Raw genomic sequence first — 18,066 nt, 5'->3', positions numbered from 1 at the left:
AAATAAGTTGAGCCTTAATAAATCAATTCTAACTCAATTGATAACAGCTAAATTTAATATGTTAATCTTTAATTTATTACATGAAATTGAGAAAGTTAATTATTGTGCATATATGCAGGTGGCCATGCGGAAATTTCAAAACTTAAATCAATTCATGCCGTGCACCTTCAATCTCATTTTTTCGGATTTGACGAAACACAGCACAACACTACGCTTGACGGAAAATGCAGCACAACACCTTGGCTGACTCTTCCTCTTACTGAACGTGGCCCCACAAGGAAAAGCAACTTGGACGCAACCTTAGACAGAAAAGCAACTTGGACGTATGAGCTGGTTTGACTTCAAGTGCACATGCACATTTTGACTTTTCATCATCACACCTTGCAATATGCTCTTCAAGTTAGATGGAAGTAGACCACACAACCTCTCTTTACGCGTCAAGTAAATTCACACCACCATGGTTTATCTTCAAACTGGATCCCAAAGTCCACTTCGACTTTTTTTTCAATAGATTTAATTCCAACCTCATACGAAAAAGCAATTTGAACGCATGAGCTAGTTTGGTTTTTCTTCAAGTGCACATGTATATTGTGACTTTTTGTCTCTTGCGATATGCTCTTCAAGTTAGATGAAAGTAGACCCCATGCCTCTTTTCAACCTACATCAAGAGTAAATTTAGCTCATGGCAGTCTTCACTTTCAGCCCCTGCTACTCACCGATGGACCCCACATGCAAATCTTCAATTTACGGAAACTTCATTCCATCAAACCAACGGAAACCACCGAGTGCATGGCTCCCTCTTCCATTTTCTCACTGTTCTGGTAACCACAACATTGTCTTTCTGTGATTTAGACCAACAGAGTTCAAAGAAGCCTCTTTCGTGACTCTATTGTTGCGTCTTCCCAATAGAGCAAAACTGCTCTTTGCCTTTTACTTTTTCAAAACCCAAAGAGATTCAATACAAGTCTGAAATTGCATCTGTTTTCTAGGCTAGAGTTGGCGTGATTTTCGTTTGATGCAAGGGCTGTATGGTAGTTGATTTTCGCATAGAGTAGGGGCTGTATGTCCAAGAAGGGAAAGAGGTGCAGGACTTTTCGTGAGGTGCTTCCATCCGTTGTTTTCTGTTGGTTTGACGGGATGAAGTTTCCGTAAATTGAAGATTTGCATGTATGGTCCATCGGTGAGTAGTAGGGGTTGAACATGAAAATTGCCATAGGTTGAATTTGCTCTTAACGCAGGTTGAAGAGAGGCCGTGTGATCCACTTCCATCTAACTTAAAAAGCATATCGCAAGAGATGAAAAGTCAAAATATGCATGCGTACTTGAAGACATACCAAACCAGCTCATGCGTCCAAGTTGTTTTTTCGTGTGAAGTTGGAATTAAATCCATTGAAAGAAGTCAAAGTGGGGTCCAGTTTGAAGATAAGCCATGGTGGTGTGAATTTGCTCTTGACGCATGAAGAGAGGCCGTGGGGTCCACTTCCATCTAACTTGAAGAGCCTATTGCAAGGTGTGGTGATGAAAAGTCAAAATGTGCATGCTCGCTTGAAGACAAATCAGCTCATACGTCCAAGTTTTTTCGTGTCTACCATCTCTATTCTGGTTTGCTGTCTCTAGAGGATGACTTAAGGGATGAGGTCTACTACAAGTAATCGAGTTGGGCCTCTGTGGAGTTGTTCGGGCTATGAAACACGACATCAACAATGGCATCGTCTGTGAGATCTTTCCTATAGAAGCATATTCGTCGTATGTTGGCAACAACGTGATCCCAAACCACACGGAGAGAAGGAGAATAGTTCAAAATAATGGAGGCGAGACTCATGGAGATGGGAGACACGATAAAGAAATTGATAAAGGAAATGGGAATGCTCCGCCAAGAAAATGCTGCTCTAAGGTGGACTGACGAGGAATTGGTATGGGGAACGGAGCCCAGCGGCAACAAGCATGCCAAGTCGCGGTGCATCCTGGAGATCACCATGGCCGAAGAAGAGAGGTGCAAGGTGCTCCTCAAGCTTTGAGAGCTTGGGGATAACTACGCAGAGACGGCCAGATGAATGGGTGCGTGGTCCACCAAAGATCAGCTGCTCACCGGCACCGACATGCTATGTAGTGCGGGAGTTATGGCAATTCCTTTCTCGCCTAAATTCAAAGTCCCCCACATGGAGGTGTATGATGGGTCCAAAGACCCACTGGAACACTTGGAGACATTCAAGGCTCATATGACCTTACACGGGTTCTCGAGAGAGGTCGTGTGCCAAGCCTTTCTTCTAACCCTAAAAAGGGTGGCATGGGGCTGGTTCGGTTCCCTACCACTGGGATCCATGAACAGCTTCGGCAAACTAGCTCGTCCCTTCTTGATGTAGTTCATGGCGAGCTGGAAAAGGAGGCGTCTAGTCGCCTACCTCCTGACAGTGAAGTAGTGGGATGACGAGAGCCTGGATTTATACCTCTCTCGGTTCAATCGAGAGCATATGACCACGAATGACCAGGATGAAAAGATCACCTTGGCGGCCCTGTTAGGGGGGATCTGGCCTTGGAACCCGTTCATGACTGAGATAGCCCAGAGGACCCCCATAATAGTAAGAGAGTTTATGAACCGAGCCGATGACTTCATTAATGCAGAGGACACCCTCAAAGTCTCAACAGCTCCCCAAAAGAAGGAGTTAGAGCAAGGAGACAAGAAGGTCGCTGGACAGAAGGGCATGTCGAACTGCGAAAGGGGTACAAAGGGATAGCTGGAGGCCAAGAGGTGAGGCGTTGAATTGAACGTGCGGTGGGTAGGGGTGTCAAATAGTGTTAACGGATCGTGTTCGTGTCGTGTCGAGATATGTGTATTACAGCTAATGGGTCAACCCGAACACGACCCGTTAAGGGTTTTGTGTCAAAATTCTAAACCCTAACACGACCCATTAAGATAACGGGTTGACATGACACGACTCCTTATGACCCGTTAATGGATTTTAAGAAAAGATTAACACGACACGACACGACCCATTATGACCCGTTAATGGATTTTAAGAAAAGGTTAACACGACACGACACGTTATGACCCGTTTAACCCATATATATTACTAGACACGAACACGACCCATTAACCCGTTTAACCTGATTAATTTTATATAAATATTAAAATCACAATGTCTCTAAAAAATATAAAACTAACTACAACTACAAATTACAATCCAAATAATAAATATATCAAAATTAAAGTCCCAACAAAATGACAAACTAATAGTGCTGCAATGCATAATTAGAACACCTACACAAGTTCAACTATTCTTGTTACATTACATCCAAGGGTACCAAATATTCAACAATCAAAGAGACTAAACAAATCTTCATTTCCCCTGCTGTCTCACTCATCTGACATTTAAAAAAAATCAAACATGAAAATCAACAATCAAAGAGACTAAACAAAAGAGCAACAATCAAATTTATTTTCTTCATCTGTTATTTTTTAAAGGCAAAAAAATGTTGGAACTTCCAAATTTCAACAATTCAGCAAGCATATTGTTGAAATATTGAGATATATAAGGAAAAAATAGGTTAAACTTGCCTTCTGATGGATGTTCAAATCCTGAATCCACAATGGCTCGAAGAAGCTCTGGTTTCAACTGGAAGTCTCTAAATCTCGAATTGTGTATACCGAACTGTGTATCCAAACTAGTTTCAACGATATTTTTCTGAAAATAAATTATGTATGTTGAGGTTCTCACACCAAATTAGACTGTCCAACATAATAAAATCACAGATTTGATTTCTTAATAAACATGCACATGAAACTAACCAAATAAAACTAACCAAACTCAGCAACAATACTCAGCAAAAAACTAGAGATCTTGGCTCAAACTAGAGAAAAAAACTAGAGGAAAAAAAATCTGGAACTGAAAAATTTACTTTTGAAAGTTTGAAACTGGATGTGGCCGTGGGCTTGAGAAGTGGGAGTGGCGCCAACCGCCGTGTGCCACTGGGTGTGGCCGTGGACCGCTGTTGCGTGGGTTGAAGATGAAGAGGGGGGCGGCGTGAGAAGAGGCCAAGGTTGTGCCGCTGCTGCTGCTGTGCCGTTGAACTATTGAAGAATCGAAGATACTTGGACGACTGGACTCCAGACGGGATGACCGACTCCGAGTGAGGCACTGTCACACTGAGCTGTGCACCAGCCAATCCGTGCAACACAAACACCACCGAAGCCTAGCTGCGCACCAGAATTGCTTCTCCAATCTCCCCCAGAATTTTTTTCCCTCAGAAACCTAAGATCCCCTTTCTAAGTCTGTGGACTGTGCAGTGTGCAGACCGTGCGGCGCTAAGATTGAAATTTGAGACTCTAGTGTCTTTGAGGTACCGTGTTAGTGTATTACGGATTAGGTTTTTTTTTTTCTTTTGTTTTTAGATAGAAGGGATCTAAGGATAGAAAGTAAATTTATATTTTTAACGGGTCAAAACGGGTTGACCTGTTAGTGACCCGTTAAGCAATCGTGTCTTAACGGGTCAACCCGTTGTGACCCGAACTCGATAAGACTAAACTCAAACCCGTTTTTATCGTGTCGTGTTCATGTTGGGTTAACGGGTCGTGTCATAAATTGCCACCCCTAGCGTTGGGTCCCATGCACACATGAGCATGGTCGTAGAGGCAAATGCACCTCGATTCTGCAAAAGGAACCACGACTAGGCCAGGAGAGCTGCAAGTACTATGCCTACCATTTGATGGATTGGCACAGTACGGAGGACTGCTATACCCTAAAGCAAAGAGGGAGTGTTGGAGGGCCTACTAGACCAGCAGCGGTAGACGATGGACCGACAAGAATGATGCAAGGGTAGCCATTCGAGGGCCTGGCGGAGTGAGAGCCTAAGGAGACAATCGGCTAGGAGAGAGGCTCGAAGGAGCCCACAATGGCAGAGCCCAATAAGGGCAAATAGCCCGGTGGGTGAAATCCTCATGATCATGGAAGGAGACGTAGGAGGAGGTTCCACCTCGTCGGGTCAGTGGGCCCACGCCCGAAGGGCTTGGTACGAGAAATTGTTCACAACAGGAAGGGTCACAACTAGCACTAGGAAACATTTTGAGGGAACCGCGATAACCTTTAGTGAGAAAGATGATGAGAGCATCCTCCACCCCTATGACGATATGTTGGTGGTTACTGTGCAGATCGCTAACTTCACCACCTAAAGGGTCCTAATTGACAATGGCAGTTCAGCAAACATTCTATTATGGGAGGCTTTTGTCAGGATAGGGATCAACTCGGACCAACTGTGCTTGGCCTCGATGTTGCTCAAGGGTTTCCCAGGCGACATCGTGCAACCAGTCCTGGCCTTGGCAAGCCGGTTGCTCCTCCTTTGACTGTTGCTATAGTCGTTGAGCCTGTGGTGGTTGCTAATTCAAAGGTGCTCATTGTGCTTGCGGGGTCGTAGGACTTGTCCCGAAGGGTTAACTAGCTCCAAATGCACTTTTTGGGGACCCTTCTGGATAAGATTCCTATCAGTAGTCCATGGTTGGGCTGCCTCCTGAGTCTAATGTGAAGATGCCTACTCCTTTGGCCTCCATCACTCGTTCTTCGGCTAGGGAACAAGTCTTCGATGGTGCCTTTGGCGTTCCACGGAGGAGTCAGGTTCTTTTGATGGGAGTACACCTTTGTGAGGCCCTCCCTGTGGCGAAACTCTCATAGGTGGTATCCTAGTTACTATTGTTGCTATTCATCTCCCAGCAATGTCGACTGTTGGGTCAGTTAAGGAGACTCCTTGTAGGGAAGCCGAGTCCCCCATATCTAACCTGCTGACTGGTGGGGGGGTTGTTGCTATTGTCAGGTCTAAGTAGGGTGGCATGCATGCTTCAGGTGAGGAGAGGAATCAGTCCCCTTCTTAGGAGGATCCAACGTCCGTAACTAGGGGTCCTCCCAATCCCTCAGTCGATGGACCGGACTAGGAGGTCTTGGGCGATGTTAGAAGTGTCGATGGTGGACCAGTGATCACCTTCCAGGGGCAGTTAGAAGGAGCTTATCTCTGCTTTTTCTCCAAGGCTTCCTTCACTTTGTCTTAACTTTTTTCCTGTTTTGTTTGTCTCTCTGTCTTTTATTTTGACTCTTCCGTCTCTTGTTATGGTGGGCTGTATGGAGCTGACTTGTTGGCCAACTTCATCGTGAGTGGCCAGGAGCCAGTCAAGGTGCAGAATTGGGAGCTTCACTCCATAGTAAAGACTACTACACGAGCGGGGAGAGGAATGAGAGAAAGTGCCTGGAGGCAGAGTTGGCGACAGCCAAGGGGTGGGCCATCTCATCCCAAGAGTCGTTGAACCAGCTTTGGGTGGAGAATGAGGAACTGAGGGGGGTCATCTGGACTCTAATGCCAAAGGATTCAAGTTATTGGAGGGGGAGTGCTCACCCTTGTTGGCCGTCTTGAAGGACCGAGAAGACTCGTTATCGATGGCTTAGGCTAAGGTGGAGGAGTTGAAAGGGTTGGGGGTGGCTCAGCTATGGATTGCCGGCCAGGATGTAGTTATTAAGGACTTGCAGAGCGACTTGGCTCAAGTGCAAGAAGTTGCTACCCGCCTGGGCGATCAATTGGGGAAAGCCCTTTACGTCCGCGACGAAGCTTGGGCGTACGAGTATATCGAAGGCCTTAAGAAAATGTGGGATCACGTTATTTCTAATCCTTAAACGAGTTCTCAGGCACTGAAGGCGAACTTGAGGGTCATCAATCTCAAAGAACTCAATCTCGATCCTGCTACCCTTAATTATGGTGGCGAGATTGGCCAAGCAATGATCTCGAACGCCTTTCCGCTCGAAGATGAAGCCCCTGCAGCTCGCTCTCATGAGTGCATTAGGGAAGAGGGGGGAAATTGAGGGAACTGATCCTAGAGGTGCTAAGGTCGACCCCACCGGGCGCTCAGTGAACCTAGATGCTCTAGAGGTGGGACCTGTTGAGTCCAAGGAGGATCTTGACCCCTCCTTTGCCTGATTTTGTATCTCCTGCTTGTATCGACATGATGTAAATTTCTTTATTTCAGTCTTTTCCTTGTATTGACCACGACTAATACACTAGTATACTTGCATATGCATTTTTGTTTCTCATCATATTGCCCCGTGTTTTGCTTTGTGGTCGTTTCCTTATTCTTCCCTTGCCTTTTCTTTTTCCTGCCAATTGGTTTGTCTAGACTTTCTGCTCCATTGTCCACTATGGTTTGAGATGCCTCATTCTGAGAAAAAGGAGGGAGGGCTTGCACTTTGCCCTCTTGCCACGTTTTAGTTACCAGGCTTCTTCTTTGGGCTTGTTTGGCAGTTGATATGATGCATGTAGGTTCTTGCGTGCTTCAGGTAGTTAGATATTAATACTCACATGTTACGCCCTTTTCACATTAATGGTGCTAGATGATATTTGAGGTGTGCACTACGAGATTCGTGTAACACCTGCTACGACATTCACGTCGGATTTGATGGGGGCTGTGGGATACGCACAATTCCAACCTCAGGGAATGAACCATCGCGAATGCCTATATAAGTCCTCACTTCTTCGATGGTATTCATTGTATCTCCCTTCGTGCCCTTCAAGCAACTAGAGCCTTTTTACCTTTTCTTACGTGGGTTCTGTTCTAGGTGACCCTGGGTCTAATGAGTCTTCTGGCTCTGGACGAGACTTCCTGGATGAAGGCTCACCACAGGTTCACATTGAAGCAAATGTTCAGCAACTCTTCACGGTGCCAAGAGGAAGTTTTGTTGAAAGTTTTGCTATTCCCTGTCACTTGGAGTTGCGTTTCAAAGGTGGTATGGCATGGGCATCATGGTTATATCATTCGACGGTCTTTTCTATCTCAAGACTCGTCGTGCAATCCACGTTCCATTACAACATCGCAACCCATTCGACTGAACAAGTTGGGCTGGTGCTTCCCTCTCAGGCTTGGTTGGTGCCAGGCGCTTCTCCCACAATGGAACCATTCAGGTTTGGGCATATGCCCACTAGTCAAGGAGGAGGAAAATATGCCGAGAAGGAGTGCCCCTTCTAGGATTGACTCGACGCCTGCTCATTGTTAACATCCTTGATAGTGATGAGGATCATACTCCAGGAGTCCCTATCTGCCACTTCCACGAGAAAATGATTTCTTCTGACGGTGGTCTTCCTGGTGAGTGCCCTGAGGATGAAGGGTCTCGAGGTTTTACGAAACGTGATGGCCCTTGAGTGTCTATCTTTTGTTCACTTTTTGGATTGGGCAATGGTTGTGCGCCTCTGGGCGACCCCACCGACTCTAGGCTTATCGGTAGAGTACTTTCCTTTTTCAGATGTACGTGTTTGTTTTCTCTTCTTGTTTGTGGAGACGTTGTAATCTTCCTCTTTATAAAGATTTCAATCTTTGTAAAGACTTCGTTCATTAATGAATAAGCATTCTCTATCATTTTGCTTGTGTTCTTTTACTTTGTTGTCTTTCTTTTATCAACACTTGTTTACTATTTGCGCGTATCATTCGCTTGTTCTAAGGAGAGGTCGAGTGTTGGGCCAAAGATGGTGCTGCCAATGCCATGGGCTTGACCTCCCATTTTACCTCACGGTTAGGTGACTTTCTGCGTTGTAGAGGGAGGTAGGAATGCATTAATTCACCTAGCCTTGTCGGTTTCCCTGCCAATCAAGGGGGGCCGAGGGGCACGTAAAGGCTGGGATCACTGTAATCCTTTGGAAGAAGTCAAGCAACATGTTAAGACTTGATTCGCCTCATTGACCTTTGCACTTGGCGAGAGAGGGTCGAGCGACATGTAAAGGTAGGGCTCACCCTGACACTTTAGTTAGCTGAGGTCGAGTAGCACATAAGGCTCAACTGGACTCATTGATCATTGCACTTGGTGAGAGGGGGCCAAGCGGCATGTAAAGGCCGAACTCACCCTAAGACTTTGGCATAAGTCGAGCAGCACGTTAAGGCTAAACTCACTTCGTTAACCCTCGCACTTATTGAGAGCTGGCTGAGCGGCATGTAATGGTCAAGCTCGCCTAGATACTTTGGCTAAGGTCAAGATGCACTGTAAGACTAAACTTGCCTCGTTGACCATCGTGTTTGGTGATAAGGGGTCGAGCGACATGTAAAGGTCAATCTCGCCCTGATATTTTTTAGGAGGTCAAGCAACACATTAAAGTTGAACTCACCCGATTGACCCTCATGTTTGACAAAAGCGAGTTAAGTGGCATGTAAAGGTTGGCCTTACCCTAATACTTTGGTGGAGGTTGAGCAACACGTTAAGGCTGAACTCGCCTCGTTAACACTCGCATTTGGCGAGAAAGGGTTAAGCAGCATGTAAAGGCCAAGCTCACCTAGATACTTTGGCACAGATCGGGCAGCATGTTAAGGCTAAACTCACCTTGTTCACCATCGCGTTTGGTGAGAAAGGGCCAAGCGGCATGTAAAGGTTGGGCTCGCCATAAGACTTTGGCATAGGTCGAGCTTAGTGAGAGGAGTTGAGAGGCATGTAGAGGCTTGGCTCGCCCAGATACTTTGGTTAAAGTTAAACTCGTCTCATTGACCCTCACGTTTGGCGAGATGAGCCGTAAAGGTTGAGCAGCATGTTAATGTTCAAATTGCCTTGTTGACCCTTGCTTTTGGTGAGAGGGCGCCGAGCAGTATGTAAAGGTCGGGCTCGCCCTAACACTTTGGCTAAGGTCAAGCAGCACATTAAGGTTGAACTCGCCTCATTAACCCTCTTGCTTGGCGAGATGGGGTTGAGCAGCATGCAAAAGCCAGCCTCGCCCTGATACTTTAGCGGAGGTCAAGCTGCACGTTAAGGCTAAAATCACATTGTTGACCCTTCTTTTGGCAATAAGGGCTCGAGTAGCATGTAAAGGCCGGGCTCACCTAGATACTTTGGCGGAGGTCAAGCAACATGTTAAGGCTAAACTAGCCTTGTTGACCTTTGCATTTGGTAAGAAAGGGCTGAACGGTATGTAAAGACTAGGCTCACCCTAAGACTTTGGCGGAGGTCGAGCAACACATTAAGGCTGAACTTGCCTCGTTGACCCTCACGTTTGGAGAGAATAGGTGAAGCGGCATGTAAAGGCCAGGCTCACCTAAATACTTTGGCAGAGGTCAAGCAGCATGTTAAGGCTGAACTCGCCTCGTTAACCCTTGCGCTTGGGGAGAGGGGGCCAAGCGGCATGTAAAGACTGGGCTCACCTAGATACTTTGGTGGAGGTCGAGTAGGACATTAAGGCTGAACTCGCCTCATTGACTGGGTGTTTGGTAAGAGGGGGTTGAGTGGCATGTAAAGGCCAAGTTCGCTCAGATACTTTGGCAGACGTTTGAGTACGCTGCAGAAGTCAACCCGATTAGTGTAAGCAATCATTTGAGATTTGCAAACCTGAGCTGTTTTGTTGGAGAGTGGTGACAACCACAGGCGTTGCTTTGGAGGAGACAATATTTCCAAAGTTACATTAGGTAGTCATGGGACTGACTCGTACTCCGTTGAGGGAGGGGTAGGAATACCTTAAGCAATACTCTCCCTTTTACTCCCCTGGGGAGATAATCTGTTGACGGCTGGAGAGTCGATCTACACTTCATCGCTGTGGGGATAGAGTAAGTTGTTCGGGCAACTGAGAGGTTGGATCGGCTTTCCTTTGTGGGGTGGTCAAACCGAGTTAGGACTGAGTCCGCCTATCGTCCGTCAAGTGAAGGTAGTCTATTCGGGCGGTTTGCGACTGGACCCACTCTAGACTATTGGCACCACGGGGAAGGTAGGTAAGGGTCAAGTTGGCACTAATCTCACTCTTCGTCATGGTAGAGGTTGAGGTAAGTGTTCAACTGGCCTAAGGGCCTGAAACATTCTCCCATGTAGAAGGGTCAAGATAGCCTTTGGCTTATTTCACCCTTCAGAGTCCCACTGGGAGGTAAGGATTGAGCAGTTTGAGACTGGACTCACTTCCTCCTATTAATGCACATGAGGAATGTACGTTGTCAAGTAGCTAAGGATTGGCCCACACTTCACTGCGGGAGGGATCAAAGAGCTTTAGCCATTACACCTATCCCTTTGGCACCCCTGCGGGGATGGTAAACATTAGACAACTGAGTAGTTGGTCCACATTTCGTCATGACGGGGATAGGGTAATTCGTTTGGGCAGCCGAGAGATCGAGCCCATTCTCCTTCGTGGGGAATGAGTCGTCAGGGGGGCTGGACCCACCTATTGACCCTTGTAAGGAGGTAGTCTGTTCAAGCAGTTTGTGATTGTACCATCTCCCATTCGTTGACATAGTAGAAAAGGTAAGTGAGGGATAGGCTGGCGCTAATCCCACTTTTCGTTGTGGCAGAGGTTCGAGTAAGTGTTCTGTTGGCTTAACCCGTTCTCCCTTGCTGGAGGGTCAAGATGGTCATTGGCTCATTTCACCCTTTGGAGTCCTGCGGAGAGGTAAGACCTGGGGAGTTTAAGACTGGACTCGCTCCCACCTATTTATATACATGAGGAAGGTAAGTTGTTAGGCAGCTGAGGGCAAATTCGCACTCCTCCGCTAAGAGGGTAGAGCAGCACTTAGGCATGACCTACCTCCTTTGTATCCCATGGGGAGGAAGGTTGTCATTTGTAGCTTCCGTTGGTGGAGACATATGTTGATGAAGGTTAACACTAGTGGAGACATTGATCTTACACATTAAATTCCTAAAAAAACTCATGTCTTTTATTAACAAAGTTTATACAACAGAAAATGAAATTTACACGTTTGGAGGGCCTCTAGGGGACTATTTTCCTCCCTGCACTTTTGTTTTTTCCTCCAGCCATGGGAGGTTGAGTTACTGACAAAACCTAGTCGAGGCTTCATGTAAGGAGCATACCCATGCTAATTGTTGGTCGTAACGGGTCGGGGGTACACCACGGGCAGCCCGCTATCCCTCAGTTTCAACTCTTGCATGTAGCACTCTCACGCTCGGACTTGTTCTCCCCAGATTTCTCCTACCCTTTGAGCGGTTGGGAACTTCATCTTCAGGTGGCAGATGGAGATGATTGCCTTGAGGTTGTTGAGGGTCGGTCGGCCAATGATGGAATTGTAAGAGGAGGGGGCCTTCACGACTAGGAAGTTGACCATGATGGGGGTCTTGTAGGGAGCGCTACCCGTTAGGACAAAAAGAGTGATTGTCCCGGCTAGCTAAACTGTCTCCCGAGAGAAGCCATTGAGCGACATCAGAGCCGGTCAGAGTCGAATAGTGTCTATTCCCTTGTGGGTAAACGCTTTCCAGAACAGGATGTCAGCCGAGCTACCATTGTTGATAAGGATCCTGTTTGTGGTGAAGTTGGTGACTAGCATGGTCACCACTAAAGCGTTGTCATGCGGGTAAAGGACTCCCTCCTCATCATCTTTCCCAAAGGAGATTACGGGTGTAGGTTCACTCCTCCTGTACTTGGTTGGGCGGTACGTTGCCTAGTACACTTCTTAGTATCGGGCCTCCCTAACGTGCGCCTTTCTCCAAATGTGGTCGCTCCTCCACTAGTGAATCCCCTAACTATCGTTCTAATTTCCCCAGCAAGGTTCTTTCTTGGCACAACAACAAGGAGGACCACACGGATGTCTTAGCTTGGCTTCCCTTCGTCGTAGGCTCTCCGCTCTTCTTTGCCTATAGCCCTTATCGAGGCGTCTGTCCCATGACTACCTCCTCCACACTTGTTCTTCCTGTCAGGCAGGGGGATATCTCGGTGCTACTCGATCTGCCCGCTTCTTTCCTCCCCATGTGGAATGGCAGTCTGTTAGAGACCTCAGTCTAGTCCCTAAATATTAAGATCTTCTAGCTCCGCTTCTCTTTAAGATGACCAAAGTGTCTTGTCTTCTTATTTGTCTTTACTTGAGTATGGATCTTAAGCAATGGTGTTTGGTGAATAATAATGGATTGGATGGTGATTGTAGATTGAGAAATCTATGGAATGAATATAAGCAATGGTGTAATGTGGACGGATTGAATAGTCTCTCTTGGTGTAGGCGCCACTTGGGAAAACTTAGGGTTTGGAGATTATGGTTGGCGCCACTTAGGGTACTTTGGGGTTTGTGGAAGTGAGGATAGGGTTTATGATGGATGAGATGAGATCCAAAAGTGTAGTACCACTTTAGGGTTTATGGGGGGTATGGCTAGGGTAGGTCTTTTAAGGTTTATAAGAATTCCTAAGATTTTGGAATCACTTTAGGGTTTATGGGGGGTACGGCTAGGGCAAGTCTTTTAAGGTTTGGAAGAATTCCTAAGATTTTGGAATTAGGGGAAGCTAGGGCTAGGGTTTCCTAAAATATAGAAAATCCTTATAGGATCTAGGGAATTCTGTCAAGGCAATGGAGGCACTAGATCTAGGCTAGATTTAGGATTTTATGGCTTTATGAAGTAGATCTATGATGGAATATGGAAAGATGGAGGCTAAAATAGTGTTTGGTGGGTAGGAAAATATATGGAAAGTGAATGGTAATGGACAACACGGCTAGATCTTCTTGGAATAGTAGATCTAGTGTGTTGTATGGATGAATGAATCAATGGATGAATAATGGAATCAATTTGGCGTGAGGAATGGTGGATTTGCAAGATAATGAAATCAAAAAGAAAATAACAAAACAAGTAAAAGTTCAATAATGGAATTGTGAAAAGAAACTTGTCATAAGATAGATAAATAAATCATCACTCATTCATGAATTGCACAGTGAAGATCCTCTATTTGGGATTCACAAATTGAGCCCAAGTACCAAGTACTGAAAAGAGATATCCTAGACAATAGTTTGTCCACAAAGAAAATATGCTAAAAGATGCAAAATAAAATACTAAAGGTCCTACTTATAGATTTACAAAGTGAAAATCCTAGTAGGTCCCATAAATAATAAAAGATTTAAAATAAATGAAATAATAATAAAATAATAAGTAATAATGCTAGGGTTAGCCATGGGAACCAGAGTGGCCCAAGGCTAGTCTTGGTGCATGGCTTGGACTTGGATGGGCCATGGGCATTGCTGCTGTGGTGCTTGGTTGTCGTGCACATGCATGGCTAATGGGTTGTGTGCATGGACAGGCTTGGCCTGCGCACCGGGCAAGCTGGTGGCCTGCCCACGCTGTGCTGTGCTTTTTGCTGCACGTTGGCCTAGTCCCTAACCTTACTAGTGTGCTGGCTAGCTGCGACAAGGGCATGTCATGGCATGGGCCTTGGCATACCTGTGGCTCGTTAGTGGGACTGTTGAGGCATGTCAAAGGTTGTGTCGAGACTTGATCCATGGCAACTTTCCTAGGGGTTCTAACACAGTCTTCCGTATTGTGGGTGGTCGACTAGTGGTAGGTGCAATAGCATCGTGTTGTTCGTCCTCTTGGGAGGGCTGGCACTTATCCTTTTAGATGGCAAACGCCGACCGGTCTAGCCGATATCCTGCACTCTTTGAAGAGGGCTCTGCCAATATCCTACACTTTTCGAGGAGGGCTCCACCTTCCTTCTGTCAAACGGCCCTTTTGCTAGTGGACCCCTAGTCGGGGCTTTCACTTTCTTGTCCACCCACAATGTAGCGGGGGTCCTCTTGGCCAGCTCTGCCATGAACTGGGACCGGGGCCACACTCCCCCTAAGAGTGCCGCCAGGGTGATCTTTTCGTCCTAATCTTTCATTGTCATGCACTCCTTGTTGAACCTAGTCATATATGCTTTTAAGTTCTTGGCCTCACCTTGCTTGATGGTGAGAAGGAATGTCGCAGGACACCTTCTTCTCTTACTTGCCATAAACAGCGTGAGAAATAGGCGGGCCAGTTCTGAAAAAATGTCTATAGAACCGGGTGTCAGGAAACCAAACCACACCCTCGCCGGTCTCTTCAAAGTTAGCATGAAGTCTCTATAGGCCACCTCCCTGGGGAAACCATGCAAATTGCAAGGTCATGTGTGCCTTAAAGGTTTTGATGTGCTCGACCGAGTCTTGGGTCCCATCATACATTTCCATAGTGGGGGGGACTTGCCATCACTTTTGCACTGTATGACAAGCCCAAGCTGACAAGCAATTAGTCTACCGAAGTTGAGGTACCCACTTTTCTCGCCATCTCCTCATACCTTCTCTTGAGGTTACATAGTTTATTCTGCATGTTCTTCTTTTCTTCATCTGCATCACCATTCTCCCTGGCATTTCTAGACCCATGATGCTCATTGTTGCTGGGTTCTTCATCTTGCCCTGGTTCTTGGGCGTTTCTGATTGAATTGAATTATTATGTATTTTATACACCTAAAATCAATATATTTGAATTATTTCATTACATTATTATTAGTTTTAGTTGGAAAAATGGTTAAGAAGCATAAATCCAAGTTGTGATTTAAATTGGTTAATAGCATAATTTATGTTTAATTTTATAACTTGTGATTTAATTGGGTAATGTTTCTTCATATGCACAACACATCTTTGATATTCTATTATTTTTATTGTTTTCTAGTTTCTATCCTTTTTAGGCCAAGAGATGGACGCTGGAGAAAAGAAGAGAGCTTTGGTTTTTCTCAAAACACACGCATGCGGAACCCATCTCAGTTTGGACAGACGCAAGGGAGAAAGTTTTCTTTTTCCTTATTGAAAGTTTTCTCAAGCCGTTTTTGGGTTTTGATGGAAAGTTTTGGATATTGGCAAGTGAGGTAGCATTTTGGGTCTGGACGAACGTGAGACACACATCACATTTTATATATATATATATATATGAACGGAACGGCATGCAAGTATTTTGTTTTATTGGAAGTTGGGGGGGTTTCGCGTGAACGGATGCAACACAGGGGTTTTCAAGAAGCTGCAGTGCTGTTGAAGAGCTCCTTGAGGGGTCGAACTTCCGCTGCCCAGCCTTCCTCTGCCATTGTCCAACCTCCATCTCTAGCCATTTAGCTTGCTCTCTCCATTTCCTAACTTTTTATTTAGTTTTATTTTGAAATTTATGGTGTATTTTTTAGATCTTTGACTTAGAAGTTTGTGCATTTTATTTGCTGCTTGTTTAACTTGATATTAGTTATTTTTCTTACTTCTTTAAACTTCCATTAGATAGGTATTATAATGATTATAGATAGATTTTGAGAATTTGTGATTTGAATACAATGATGAACCCTAGAATATTTATTTAAGGGCTTTTTAATTTTCAGCTCGTATTGCACAAATTATTTTTTAATCTAACATATTTCTTAGCTTAGTTTTGTGAATTTCTTAGTTCCATTATATATCAGATTGATTAAGGGTTAATTAGGGTTTAATTAATTTCAATTTTGCTAATTAATTTTTTGTTAATTTTTTTTTTTTTTTTGAAAGGAAGATTTCATTACTAAAGTAGATTCCGAATACATGGAGGGTAATCCTCCATAAAAGTATGTTCCCCCGAACATGTCAAAGCAAACTTAGCTAGCGCATGCGCCACTACATTCAACCTTCTAGAAATATGATGGATAGACCAAGTACAAATTCTAGACAACACAAGCTTAATATCCCTGACCACTAGACCCGTGGGACTCCAGCACTCCTCCCTACCTTGTATTGCTTGGACCACTGCTAGTGAATCCCCCTCTAACATGACCTGATCCAGTCCTATATTAGAGCAAAGAGTAGATGCTTTGAGAGCTGCTACGGCTTCCCCTAGCAAAGGATCTGGGTCTAGGAGCATGGAAGAACACATTGAAGCCACCACCATACCACTCGAGTCCCTCACAATCACTCCCACACTGATCCTGGAGTTCCCCTTATCCACTGCTACATCCCAGTTAGCCTTGTAGAAGCCTGAAGGAGGGGCAGTCCACTCAGAGATGTTAACCACCTGAGTCACAGGAGTTTTGTCCCTGGAGCGTATCCACTGTTTTATTGCTATCAAATCTGTGTGGACCTGCTTTGAGACCTGGAATGGTGAGTGAAAAGATTGCTCAAACAACCACTGATTCCTCCTGTTCAATATAGCTCTTGCTGTAACTGCCACTTCTGTTAGCTCATGGGAGGAGAGATTCTCTAACAAGGGCTTCAGAACCTCTATAAAAGGGCCATCTTCCACATTTAGTTTCTGTATTCTCTTAGTACACATAGACCAAACATCTTGTGCAGCTGAACATGACCAAATGGCATGAGTGACTGACTCAGGAACTCTATGGCAGACTGGACAGAGGGGAGATTCAACCATCTTCCTTTTATACAAGTTCAAACAGGTGCGAAGGGACTCCTTGGCTGCTCTCCACAGAAAGGACTTCGTGGCTTGAGGTGTCTGCAGGCTCCACATTTTCCTCCAGGTCTTTGAATCATGATTCAAACTTGAGCACTGCCCCTTCCTAACTCCCTCCATTGTTCCTTGCAGATGGTATGCACTTCTAACAGTAAATTTCCCATTTTCTGAACACCTCCATGTCCTCATATCCTGACTACCACACTGGCTAATAGTCATCCTGCTGATTAACTTGGCCTCAGGTTCTGAAAAGATGGCATGGATAAGGTTTAGGTTCCACTGTCCAGTGTCTGGATCTATTAGGTCTGCTACTGTTGCCTCTGCATCTAGTAATCTTACAGGAGATTGCACTTTAAAAGTAGAAGGGCTTGGGAGCCATCTGTCTTTCCAGATTTTAATCTGGGATCCATCTCCAACTCTCCATAACATGCCCTCCATAAGTACATGCCTTGCTGAAAGGAAACTTCTCCATACAAATGAGTCACTTGCCTTACCTTTTGCTGAGAAAAAGTTTGCTCTTGAGAAATATTTGGCCTTCAGAACCTGAGCTGCAAGGGAGGTAGGGTCTTGAATGATTCTCCACCCTTGTTTGGCCAGCAAAGCCAAATTGAAAAACTCGAAGTCTCTAAACCCCATGCCCCCCTGATCCTTGGGTTTTCCCATTGTCTGCCAACTTAGCCAGTGGACTTTTGACTTGCTATCTGTTTGACCCCACCAAAAGGACTGGAGTAGCCTGTTGAGAGTCTTAATGATTGACTTAGGAAGTTTAAAAATCCCCATGCTGTACGTGGGGATAGATTGCAGTACAGATTTCAGCAAAATTTCCTTTCCACCTTGTGAGAGCACTTTTGTCTTCCAGCTAGCCATTTTAGATTTGATCCTATCCACAATTGAAGTGAATGCTTTGGTTTTTTGCCTCCCAACATAAGAAGGGAGTCCCAAATATTTATCAAAA

General features: G+C 45.3%; 1 long non-coding RNA gene across 6 annotated transcripts in view; it reads left to right on the top strand.

Moving 5' to 3' along the window:
- Positions 1-18,066, top strand: part of LOC122281571 — a 45,342-nt gene that overhangs the window by 18,234 nt on the left and 9,042 nt on the right. For 2 of the 6 annotated variants that reach the window (XR_006230248.1, XR_006230252.1), the window contains 2 exons: positions 119-14,967; positions 15,372-15,645. The exons of 1 other annotated variant lie outside the window; for it this stretch is intronic. This is a non-coding gene — a long non-coding RNA (uncharacterized LOC122281571). Of the gene's footprint in view, positions 1-118; positions 14,968-15,371; positions 15,646-18,066 lie in introns of those variants that run through there. 3 more of the 6 variants (XR_006230250.1, XR_006230253.1, XR_006230249.1) reach the window with 3 other exon arrangements.

The sequence above is a fragment of the Carya illinoinensis genome, chromosome 11 (genome assembly GCF_018687715.1).
Source record: "Carya illinoinensis cultivar Pawnee chromosome 11, C.illinoinensisPawnee_v1, whole genome shotgun sequence".
Taxonomy (NCBI): Eukaryota; Viridiplantae; Streptophyta; class Magnoliopsida; order Fagales; family Juglandaceae; genus Carya; species Carya illinoinensis.
The sequence above is the reverse complement of the archived record's forward strand: the minus strand, read 5'-3'. Positions and strand labels throughout refer to the sequence as shown.